Source organism: Cotesia glomerata, linkage group LG1, assembly GCF_020080835.1.
Source record: "Cotesia glomerata isolate CgM1 linkage group LG1, MPM_Cglom_v2.3, whole genome shotgun sequence".
Lineage (NCBI taxonomy): Eukaryota > Metazoa > Arthropoda > Insecta > Hymenoptera > Braconidae > Cotesia > Cotesia glomerata.
This window is the reverse complement of record NC_058158.1, coordinates 22708798-22722424: the sequence shown is the minus strand read 5'-3', so window position 1 is coordinate 22722424 and position 13627 is coordinate 22708798. Positions and strand designations below refer to the sequence as shown.

At 27.2% G+C, this 13627-nt stretch overlaps 1 long non-coding RNA gene across 1 annotated transcript; it reads left to right on the top strand.

Annotated features, from left to right (window-relative positions):
* Positions 1-7658: 7658 nt before the first annotated feature.
* Positions 7659-8509, top strand: LOC123267510. Its single transcript, XR_006510059.1, has 3 exons — positions 7659-7974; positions 8051-8320; positions 8390-8509. It is a non-coding gene; the product is annotated as an uncharacterized LOC123267510 (long non-coding RNA).
* Positions 8510-13627: the final 5118 nt, after the last annotated feature.

The window sequence follows — 13627 nt, the reverse complement described above, 5'->3', positions numbered from 1 at the left end:
CTCGAATGAGAAAACGAGAAATGTAATAACTATCAGAAACAAGATTCTCCAGAAAAGAAATACTTTGTCGGTAGAGAATCTTCCTTTATTACCAACGGCTGCGTACTCCGTCGAGAAGAGAGAAAAAATACCGCATCTATTTTAAAAACAGAAACCTACCACTTAAATAGAAATGTCCAATGGACTTATAACTAATATTTTAAATTAATAAAATAAAGTTAATTAAAGTCCTTTATTTGTTTATTATTAAAGTAGTAATTATATTATATTTGACTGATAAATTTGACTTTTTAACTTAAAATAAAAATGATCCAATGGGATGTCATATGGAAAATAAATCATGTGTATTAATTTAGTGACATTTATTACATGCATTAATAATATTATAGATTGATTAATCATATTGTAACGAAGCCAGTTAGTTCCTTGAAGATAAAAACTAATTAATAAATGCGAGATAAAATACAAGAAAAATACAAATTATAAGTAACAATAAAGATATAGTAAATTCGAGCCATAGTCGTAATAGCAATAAAACTTTTTAAAAATATAATATATTTCTAAGGTAAAAATTCAGTCAAAGTTTATGAGATTATTTGATTCGTTACATTGTTAATGAATTATTTATTCGGTTGTTCATATATTATGTAGTCCAACTGATTTGCTGCATCATTATTGAAAACAATGTAATTATTACCTGGCACTGCAACTAATGAAACTTAATTTTAGATACATATTAGGCATATTTTATAAGTTTCTTAGAGTTTTCAATACTTAATGTATCTGTAGATAATAGGAATATTAATTTTCTATGGTAATTAAGACAATAAATCTTCAATTGACTGAGTTTCGTTATTTTAGTGGCATTATCTACGATTATGACTTCATAATTAAGTAATGTTATGCAATAGTGTACTGTATATATACCTCTACGACTTAATCAATGTTATTGTATATAAGTAAATTAGTGTTCACAAAATTATAATGACGATTTAATGAAAATAAATATTAATGAAATTAAGCTGTCTTTTTATTCAGTTATTCAAATAGTATGCGTATCAAAGTTTAGTAAAGAATAGTCCAAAAATTAAAATGTTTTAAATAATAGTTTAAAAATCAAATGATTTAAGAAGTAATTAAATTTCAGAAAACACGACAAAAACATTTGCGCCAGCTCATTGCAAAATGGACATTTTAACGGGAGACGTTTCTCTTGAGCTGTTTTCTGCACTTTTTGAGCAGACTTTGGCACATACGGTAGTGGCAGCACGGGTGGACAATAATTTCTCGCGGTCCCTTGATGCATATTTGACACTTGTCCTGAGGGATTTCATCATCTCCGTCTCCTCCATATCTTCATCTTCATTTTCAACAACTTCATCTAAAAGTATAAATAGTTTATAAAAAATTTAATTTAAGTAATACATATCCTGAATTAATTAGAAAAATTGTTTAAATGTGGAGCTCCAATTTCTTTTCGGCCATAGAAATCGAAAAGACAAGTTATCTGGACGCTTTTCTTTCATTTTACTTGTCTTCATGGCAGATTTATGAATCTGCAGTCAAAATATTTTCTAAATATTTGTTTTCACTGAAATTTTTGAATTATGAAATTTAAAAAATATCTATTTGTCTCGTAATAAATAATATGGTGCTCTACAAATTAAACTCTTCTAAATTTTGATGAAAAACAAGATAGGAATTTTAAATTAGTAGGAATTTTTAAATTATTCAACTGCAAAAAACATGGATTTATAGAATTTAATAATTTTTTTATAAATGATTTCTAAATTCGTCGTGAAGAACGAATTAACAAAAAAAAAGTTTTCGATGACTTCATTATTCGTTTTTTTGGCTTAAAAGACAGTGGAGTTCCCTTACATCAAAAAAAAATTGTTAAATTTTTATTAAAATATATTATTCATCTTACTTTCAATATTATAATCAGCAAACTCAACATTTTCGATTTCTTCTTGATCATCATTATCATGAACTTCTGCGTCAACTGAAAAATAAATGAAGCTCAAAATAAATAACAGCTTAAGAATCGAGCTTTAATAGAAAATCAAACAAAAAAGTCGAACATAATTTTGAAAGATGTTTAATTAGTTTCAAATAAGAATTAAGTGTTTATGAACATAATTAATTCTTTTGTGAAGAAAGCTGATATTTGTTGAATTTAAGTAATGATGGCAATATTTTTGAAAGCGCTTTTAGATTATTTTACATAAACAAAATTTTATTATCAAAAACTCAGTTGAAAAAGCTTAAAGTAATTATAATATATACCTTCATCCGGTAATTGGGGGTAAATATCCAGTTGTTCATCTTGCATGGCTTCTGCATGGTGGAGTATGTCACGATAATGATCCATCTGATAAGAAGCTGCAGTTTTCAAAAACTGTAATATTGTAATTTTCGATTTCTTTAAAGTCTTCCATAGATCGATCATTAATTGTTTATTGCAGCATAAGCGAACAGATACGGCAGTAGAGAGACATATGCATTTTTTTTTTTTCTTTATGCGTTCAAGTTCTTTACTACATTTGTTGATGATAACTATGAATTTTTCTGTAAATAAGGACAAGATTTAAGTTAAAACATCTATATTCTGTTCTGAGAAATTGTAAAGAGGTAAAAGGTATAATTAAATACAGGTGTGGTGCAATATTAAGGTAAAAAAGAGTGAATAAAATAAATGCCACAAAAGTGATACGAATAAGCTGTGATGATAAACTTACAGATATAAAATATTAAAAATATATAAGGCATATAATATAATATATATTACATCATCTATAAAAATGTAAGAATAGAAGTTAAGAAAATATATAGGTAAGTAGATAATGTTAAACATTAACCTGGAATTAATAAATAATTAATAATAATTATGTAAATATATGAAAATGAAAAGAATTATTATTAATTTCCAGAAATGATCAAGTAAATTATTAGTCTGAAAAATAATTTTTTATGCATCTAAATATTAATCTCATTATCTGAAGAACAATTTTTTAAATTACAAAATCCAATTCTTACCGAAAAATTTCCATAGTGAAGGTTTTTCGCCCATGTCATTTTGAAGAGATGTCCAAAATAAAACTGGTACAGTATTTAAACTGTCAGTTTCCTCGAAAAGAGACATATTTGTCGGACCTACCCCTTGTATCCACGTCGTCCTGAAGTACCCAATAAAATTTGTGAGCTGAACATTTGCATCGTTTGTCAGATTGTTCACCAACTCGTTAAAACCTCCCTCTATTTTCTCATGGGGTAGAAGAATAAGAGAAAAGCAGCTTTTTAAAAATTCTTCATGAGAAGGATTAACGATTCTCACATTTTTCTCATAAGACTCATAGTATAATATCTACATACAAAAATAACATCGTCATTAAAGCATATTTTTTTTATAAACTCTTTAAAACAAGTACTTTTATTCTTTATAGAAAACGTAACTTACTCGGCAGTAATTGTTATAGGTGCCATGAATATTACTTTCTGGAAAAACTTCTTGTATAAATATTTTTAAATCAAAGTCCACGTAGATTTTTGATAAGTTGATACTAGGGAGCAAGTAGTATTTAATCTGACGAAGTATTTCTGTGCAAATTTCTGCGGTTTGTCTAGCCCACAGTACAATCCCAATAAGAAATGCCTAATTGATGAAGAAATTTAATTAATGTAATTGCTTTTGTACTTAATAATTTAAAGTCATTAACTTAATTATCAAAAACTATGAAAAGGCTCAATAAGTTTCTAATTACTTACATAATGTTCATATTGTCCCAAGATAAAAGTGAGGATGCGAGTATTTCCAAAAGCAGGAAGAACATTGATAGTAGAACTTATGTGTAATGTATCAAATTGACATGATGCCGCGAATCCAGGGTCCCCAAGTAGTAGAGCATCGTCCTCGACATTGCGCAATGTGATAAGCTTATTTTCAGAATATTTTGTCAAATTTATATGCTCTGTAAGAAATTCCACGACTTCACCATAAGTATTCAATATCGGCAAGCTAGCAGCCATCTTCTTTTGATGATTGCGCATTCCTGCTTTAACCATTTTAATGGCAATTTTGTTTTTACTTCATCAAGATGACTGAAACAATTATTGAAAAATTTAGAAAAAATAAAAAAGATGAATAAATATTATTTTACCATTCATTGATACAAACATTGACTTAATTGAAGAGAAAAAATTTTTGAACTAAGAAAAGTGTTAAAAAAATTTGTATTATCATGAAACACACAGAAAAGTTGTTGAATTAAAAATGTTTTTGATTTCATATGATCTAATTCTTTTAAATTACGTTGTGGCTTTAAGATTTCCTTCTCTTCAATTAAGTTTCTTTTCAAGTAGTGTTTGAATATGATTTATTTGGAACTTACGATTTTGAAACATTAAAATAAATATCATCAATAGAATAGAAATGTTTCTTAGAAGCTGCGATTAATTCGTTTTTAAAACTCTTAACATCAATGGTGAGCAAATCGTACGCATGAGTATGCCCCATTGAAGGAAAAAATTCGATCGGGTTATTTAAAATTTTAACACCTCGAACTGGACAGTTTTGGAATTTTCTTCTCACAAAACACGTACCTAAAATCAGATAAAATTTTTGTACTTGATTATAAACAAGTTTCACAGATTCGAATATTTACAATACTGTACCGAAGATGATATACCAATGAATCAATTATATATTATGAAGGAAAATGTAATGACATTAAAATGAACAGACACTTAACAATTTTTAATTTTATGTTTTAACAAACAAATTTTTCCGAAAAATTTGTTTTAAAATTACATTTTTTTTTTCAAAATTTCTAAAAGTCAATTTTTTTTCTCATGTTTTTTCATAATTTATTTTCTTAAAAAATTCTTAAAATTATCAAATATTTGCTTAATTCATTTTGATAAAATGTATGATATAAAAATTAACAGACATGTGACGGATGAACTATTTCAACAAAAATGAAAATTAAAAAATAATGAGATTTTAATTAAATATTTAATTCATAATAATTACATAATTACTTACTTTTTTCTACCCTTTGTTTTCTCAACAACATAAAAGTACCCGTCTTGCTGAATCGTTTCACTAGGCATGTTTTATATTTTATAAAAACTTTACAGCTCAATTTTTATTTAAATACAAGTCGATTAAAAATGTAATATTCTATAAAAAAATTCGCAATATCGAATTAGAAATGGATGACACGAAATGAATTGCTGTTACTAATGTAACCAAACGCTATCGAATGCGCAATAAATTGCAAAAATTGAAGGTACTTGGCGGTTGAGTCGAAGCGATCTTCAATTTTTTCGAATAAACTCGAAGCTTGGGTTTATCTGTGTGATAGGCTACCGTAGTGGATATGTTATAACTCTTTCTTGCTAACTTTCGCTAATAGTGTAAGTGTAGTGTTTATGAGAATCAATTTAGCAGATATTTAAAAATTTTTAGAATTTTTTTAACAAATAAATTATGGCAAAAAAATGAGAACAAAAATTGACATTTAGAAATTTTAAAAATTATAAATGCAATTTTTTAAAAATAATTTTTCAGAAAAAATTTATTTGTTAAAAAAAATTCTAAAATTATCAAGTGACAGCTGACTTTAATGTCATGTAGTGTTTTAGTTTCCCCATAACAAAAAAAATTTATCACACAGTAAATCACAGTAATAGCTCAAATACTATCAAGTGTATAATTGAATTTTTCGAAAACTGATGACGAGCAATTGGTAATTGTTATAAAATTAAAAGTTCTTATAATAAGGTGTTTATTTATAAGTGAGTAATATGCAAATATTTATTATTTAAAAAAAAGTTTTATGAATATTTGAAGAGTAAAAGATAAAATAAAATTTTTTTTATTGAACAAAAAAAAATCCGAATAATTAGCCAAGTTACATTTTTATATTATTATTTCGGCAGTAATAAAAATACAAATGAAATAAAATACAATTTCAAAAATACAAAAAAAAATTCCTGATATCTGCTACGAATGGTACTAGAATAAATATTATCTGACAATTTTGAAGTTTCACGATGAAAAATTTATAAAAAATTACATGCAGGAATGACAAACAAAACTTAAATGTAAATTATAAACAAAAATTTAGTTAGTACAAATTTAATTGTTAAAGAAAGATGAATGACGTTAAAATATCTGCTACCTTCATAATCATTTGTATTTTTAATAAAAAAAAATTTAGTTAATACTTTTCTATTAATTTAGTTGCTGCGTCTCCGTGATTCAAGTGATTCAGTCATTCATCAAGTATGGAAAAATTATTTCAGTTTCGAAGCGAAAAAAATATCCTATCACAATTTTTCTTTCATGGTGGACATTGCTACCAAACGACATGATGAAAATGATATGTAAGTGATTACTCACGTGTTGTAATGACATTTATTTATATTAATATTTGCGTAGTAAATTAATATCAATATTCCAGCTATAAATTTTACCTTTCATTGTCATTTCATTGTATAGCTCGAATCAGCTGCAACATAGTTTTAAATCATATTTCTTTTTGAATCATTAACCTAATTACTTATTTAATATATATAAAATAAATTAATTATTTTCTTTTCACAGATATGTTAAATGTCTCCTGAAAAATATTAAAAAGTGTTATGCACGAGGTGTATTGAACAGAGGAGCGCCAATTACTTTGTTGAAAGGTCATAATCATTCTCAAAATCATAATTTAAAGCTGATTTTTGATTTTAAGTACGAACTCTTTAAGGCTGTAACATCTAATTTGTGTGATTTGAGAAGTATTTATGATGAATTAAGTGTTAAGTATGTGTATATTTTATACTTAAAATATGTTGAAACTTTTTATTTTCGTTAATCTATTCCACAAATTACTAATTTTATTTATGCTTCATGGTAATATGTTAGATACCCCCTCGAGGTTCCTCTCTTCTGCCATTCTGTCCGAACGGTGAGAGTCATGCAGCAGTGGCGAAGGAAGATTTGTCCACCGACTCCTACGTCTCTCGGTGAATATTACTTGCGTCTGAAGCTAGATCGCTGGAAGCACTTATATAAATCGAATAATAGTAATTTAACAGTCACCAACGTTTATGGCAGAGATGGATCTATTGCTACGGTTTTCATTGACCCTGATTTTTTAGAAAATATTCAGACTACCAATTTGTACATCGATGCTACTTTACAAAGTTTGTCCAACTATGCCAAAAAACACCTATCAGTTTTTTACAATTATGGCATCAATAAATAATTCGGTATTTTCGATGAAAAAAAATTATTATAGCATTTGTTTTACAAAAAATTTGATTTGCTAAATATTATTTTTTATTCTAGATTTTGCCTGTTGCCTGGAGTTTTAATGTCAAGGAAATCTACAGATTGTTATGTAGCTGTCATTGATCACTTTAAATCTTTATCGCAACATATTATCGTATCATCATACATGACAGACTTTGAAAGTGGTCTTCGTAAAGCATTAAAACTCTCGTATCCAAACGCAGCCGCTGAATCGTGTTATTTTCACTTCATACAGGCAAGTTAAATTAATTGAATCTAAAAATAGTCTCTTTATACTCGTTTATGAAGTATTTTTATTATACAAATTACTATTAGCATTTTTATTTTACTAGGCTAACATGAAAAAAGCTAAAAAACTTGGATTACTGAAAAATTAGAAGATTGGGAAGATGGAAGAAAATTTTTTAGGAAGTTATTAGCTTTAGCATTATTACCGAGTACTGACATCATACCAACATTTAATTGGTTAGTGGTGATCCATGCACCGTTTTATCTTATTTTCAAAGATTTTCTGAATTACTTCGTTGATTATTGGTTGATGATAATTAAACCTGTTGGATTTTGTGTATTCAAATTAAAAAATCGTACAAATAACTTTACCGAAGCATATCACCGAAGACTAAACAAATTCTTTGGCTTACATCCATCACTGTGGCAATTTACAGGTAATAATTTGGTTATCACTTGAATAGGAGGTACTTTATTTTATTTTTGAATAACATTATACATCGAAATTTTTAGCAAGTCTAAGAGATTTTCATGATATGACTAAAATTGAAATAGAATCGCTACAATTACTAACGCTCCCCATACGCAGAGCTCCACGGTCGAATAATTTAATTAGAGCTGAAGTCTTAGAGAGAGCATGGGATATGTATGAATCGAATGTACTCGATATTGCTCATTTTATTGAATTCGCTGCTCATTGGTCACCAGTTTTAAGAAATAGAAATGTTATGATTAATATTGAAGACATCAATAATTTTATCAATATTCCTATCTACAGATACAGTAAGTATTGAAAACTCTAAGAAACTTATAAAATATGCCTAAAATCTATCTAAAATTAAGTTTCATTAGTTGCAGTGCCAGGTAATAATTACATTGTTTTCAATAATGATGCAGCAAATCAGTTGGACTACATAATATATGAACAACCGAATGAATAATTCATTAACAATGTAACGAATCAAATAATCTCATAAACTTTGACTGAATTTTACCTTTAGAAATATATTATATTTTTAAAAAGTTTTATTGCTATTACGACTATGGCTCGAATTTACTATATCTTTATTGTTACTTATAATTTGTATTTTTCTTGTATTTTATCTCGCATTTATTAATTAGTTTTTTTCATCTTCAAGGAACTAACTGGCTTCGTTACAATATGATTAATCAATCTATAATATTATTAATGCATGTAATAAATGTCACTAAATTAATACACATGATTTATTTTCCATATGACATCCCATTGGATCATTTTTATTTTAAGTTAAAAAGTCAAATTTATCAGTCAAATATAATATAATTACTACTTTAATAATAAACAAATAAAGGACTTTAATTAACTTTATTTTATTAATTTTTTAAAATATTAGTTATAAGTCCATTGGACATTTCTTATTTAAGTGGTAGGTTTCTGTTTTAAAATAGATGCGGTATTTTTCTCTCTTCTCGACGGAGTACGCAGCCGTTGGTAATAAAGGAAGATTCTCACCGACAAAGTATTTCTTTCTGGAGAATCTTGTTTCTGATAGTTATTACATTGCTCGTTTTCTCATTCGAGTATTTTTCAGTTCGGTTATTTGTCCAGTCCATTCAATTAGCTAATCGAAAAAAATAACTACTTATTATTTACTTTCGAAACATGCATTTTCTCTTATAAACCATATTCAAGTATCGTTGATTTCGAACACATTTATTAGTCGTGACTTAGTTCAGAGTCAAACTTTTCTGGCACCCAAAAATTTTTAAGATGTCGCTCCAAATTTTTTTAAAATTCAAAAATCGATTTTTTGTTTTTTTTTTATTTTTTTTTCTCGTTACGGTATAATTTTATAGACTAAAAAAAATAAGTTTCTGAAAATTTCAGTTCATAATTTGAATTTTGAAAGGTCGCTCATAATTTTTTTCAATTTATTAGTGCATTAGTTTAGATTTTTTCAATAATCGATAAAAATACATCACGAGATGAATACGGAAAAAACGAGATTTAACTGGTTTTCATGTTGTACGGAACCTAGTTCCATCTATAGTGAAAAAAATTTACAAATGGTTACTACTTCAATGTAGACTGTAGTAGATAACAGTTTTCGTTTATTTCAGCTCAATCCGAGATGGGGCTCAGAGCCATCTGAGATTTATTTGTCTCAGATGGTTGTCAGTACCACGCGCATGCTCGTCAGTCCCATCTTACATAGAAGTGGCGTCCATTTGGAATTTAAGTAGAATCTATCTGCAGATAGTACCTATTTTTACATTATCATTTTCAAGTGCATTTTGCAATCAAATATATATGAATAATATGAATGAATAATAAGTATATTATAATGAATAATACACATTATAATTTTATTCCAAACCAAAAAACTAATCCTTAATAAGTTTAAAAAAAAAAAAATTAAAAAAAAAATTTAATTTAAAATTAAAAAATTAAAAAAAAAATTAAAAATTAAAATAAAAAATTTTTTATTTAAAATTAAAAAATTAAAAAAAAAAATTTTATTTCAGTGTGGTACTATTTTTTAAAATAAGATGTTGATGAATACCAATCTTCATCTTGTTTTAAAAAATAGTACCACACTGAAATTAAAATTTTTAACTTCCCGCTAAGAAAATCGAAGATTTTCAAAAATCGGGAAGTTATTGTTTTCACCCCGTTTTGCAAAAATCGAGTTTTCATCAGATCTCGACGTTTGAAGGTCACAGGAAGTAATTTTGAAAAAATTAAGTGCATTCTTTTAACCTTTCCGAAAATTGTGACGTTATTAAAAAGCATAAAAATATTTACAAAATAATTTAAAAAGCAATTTTTCGAAGTCGGGCGGCGCTACGCCGCCGGTGCGAATGAGCCTCCAGGAGATTTTCAAACTGCGGCCAAGCTGCCAAATGTCGCTGCCGCCAGCAATTTCAGTCTGTTTTACCGCATGTAAGGTTTAAAAATAACATAAGGGTCATGGTTAGTTTCGGCTGTTGTTGATATTGCAATTCATATGATTTGTTTAAAATAATGTATTAATAACACTCGTGTTAAATATTATTTATGTAAAAATAATAATAAAAATATACCTGGTGCGTAAATTATTTTATAATACATCATTCTTTTAAAATTAACAGATGTCTTTGGCTTCTCATATATTAATAATAATTTAAATAAAAAAAAAATGTTCTTGGATAAACAAATTAAAAAACAATGAATGCCAATTTTAATTATTTTTTTAATCTTTCGGCTGACACACAAAATCCTAAAAAATGGTCAGATATCTGTTTATTTCAGAATTATGACAATTCCTTTTAAAATAATAAAAATGTAACTGTATCCGATAAACAAGATTATTCTGAAGTTTTTAATGATATATATTTTTTATTTTAGTAAATATGTTGACACGAAGTCGAGCAAAAATGGTTAGCTGCAAGTGAACCTGAGAATCGTGAATCACTTGGCGATTCTGATGACAGTAGTTACTCAGACCAAGAACCAGAAATAAGTGTCAATGATGACAATATTGACAAAGATAACGACGAAGATAGTATTGATGATCATAATGACGAGGATGATGATGAGGAAAGTACTGAAGACAATAACAATAAGAGAAAAAAATGTTCAACAATTTCCTCTACAAAATCTTGCTATTTAGGTAAAGATCAAGAAACCAAATGGATTACTGAACCTCCCCAGATAGGGAAAAGTAAATCAAAAAACATTGTCACTGAAAAATCTGGAGTAAAAGGTGGTGGTAAAGAAGCGAATACACCTTTATCAGCATGGAAACTGTTTTTGATGACAATATTTTAGAGAAAATAGTTCTATACACAAATCAAAAGTTAAATAAGATTCAAGGAAAGTACCAGCGCTCAAGAGATTGTCCTATGACCAATATCGAAGAAATGCAGGCTCTGTTTGGATTGTTGTACTTGGCTGGAACTCTGAAGTTATCACATACAAAACAACTGATTTATGGGCACGTGATGGCACTTCTCCTCCATATTTTAAGGCTGTTATGTCTGAAGCTAGATTTCGTCAACTCTTACGGGCACTAAGATTTGACGATCTTGATACGAGAAAAGAAAGATCACAAAACGATAAACTAGCACCAATTAGAGAGATTGTTGATCATATAAACGAAAAATTTTTAAGTTTGTACTCTGTACATGAAAACGTAACAATTGATGAGATGATGTTTTCATTTAAAGGAAGATGCAGTTTTCGTCAATATCTCCCGATGAAACCTCATTCATATGGCATAAAAACATTTGCTCTCGTTGATTCGTCAAATTATTATACATCTTTCATAGAAATTTATACGGGAAAACAACCTCAGGACCCTTTTTCGTTGATAATACACCCAAAGTTGTAGTACAACGCATTGCAAAATCAATTTTGGGAACTGGTCGAAACATAACTATGGATAACTGGTTCAGCTCAATCCCCCTTATTGATAAACTACAAACATCGCATAAAACCACAGTAGTAGCGACTCTAAAAAAAAATAAAAAAGAGATTCCTCCAGAATTTTTAGCCACCAAAACTCGTCCGATTTTCTCATCACTAATTGGATACAGTAATGGGAAAGTATTAAGTTCATATGTTCCTAAAGAAACAAATGTGTCCTCGTAGTTTCATCCATGCATGAAGAATGTAAAAATCGACGAAAGCACAGGTTCAAAACAGAAACCAGAAACTATTATGTATTACAACGAAACAAAAGGAGTGTGTAAATACGGTAGATCAACTACGCGGGAATTACACAGTTGCTCGGTATTCTTGTCGATGGCCACTGACAGTTTTTTTCTCATTAATGGATCTAGTCGGGATTAATTCTCAAATTATTTATTCTGAGAATACAGGCACAGAATTATCTCGAAAAAGTTTTTTAACTGAGATTGTCAAAGACTTAACTAAGCCTTTCATGATCAAACGTGTAGCTATACCTCAACTTTCAACACCTTTACGCATGACGATGAAGCAAATCCTCAACATTTCTAATAAAGAAGTATCTGTTATTGTACAAGATAAATCTAGGCAACTATGTGCATATTGCCCTAGAAAGAAGAATCGTAAGACGACTATCACTTGTTACTCCTGTGAAAGTTATATATGCAAAGAACATACTCGTACAATGTGCGAGAGATGTTATATGTGCAATGATTCAACAGAAGAATAAGACTGAATCATTTTAGTCCGTAAAGCTACACTGCGCCTTTTATGTAATGATAATTGTAATAATTTAATCTCCGATTAAATTTAATTTAATTCTTTTGTTGTAAGTCTTGCTGATGTAAAGAAATAATTTTACATGTGATAGTTTGATCGGATATTGAATTTAGTATTATTTTTATAATTGTAAGAATTTTGCTGGTCATAAATATTAAGAATTGACAGTATTACATATGATAAATTCAATTAGAAATTGAATTTAACTATAATTTTGTAATCTGAAAAATTGTACGAATTTTAATTAATAAGAATTGAAAATATTAAATGTGATAAATTTAATTAAAAATTGAATTTAATTATAATTAGAGTATTGTAAGTTTTACTAATTTTAATTAATAAGAATTGAAAACATTACGTGTGAAAAATTCAATCTTTTAATTAGATTTTAATTATAATTTATATATAATTTGAAAAATAAGTTCACTAATTTTAATTAATAAGAATTAAAAATATTACGATGTGATAAATTCTAATTAAAAATTGAATTTAATTATAATTTGAATAAGTTTACTAATTTTAATTGATAAGAATTAAAAACAAGATACGTGTGTGTGATAAAATTTCAATTTTTATTGAATTTAATTATAATTTTATAATTTGAAAAATAAGTTCACTAATTTTACTAATTAATAAAGAGTTAATTATTACATTTGATAAATTTTAAGCAAAGATTGCATTTAATTATAATTTTATAATCTAGTCTTAGATTTTAAATTTAATTATGTTAAATTTAATAATGTCACGTGTATTAAAAATAAAAATAATAGAAAAAAATTTTATTATTCAATTAAATTTATGATAAAATATAAAAATAAAATTATCTAATCATAAAACATTGAAGAAATATTTTGTTCACAAGGAAATACTATTAGTTT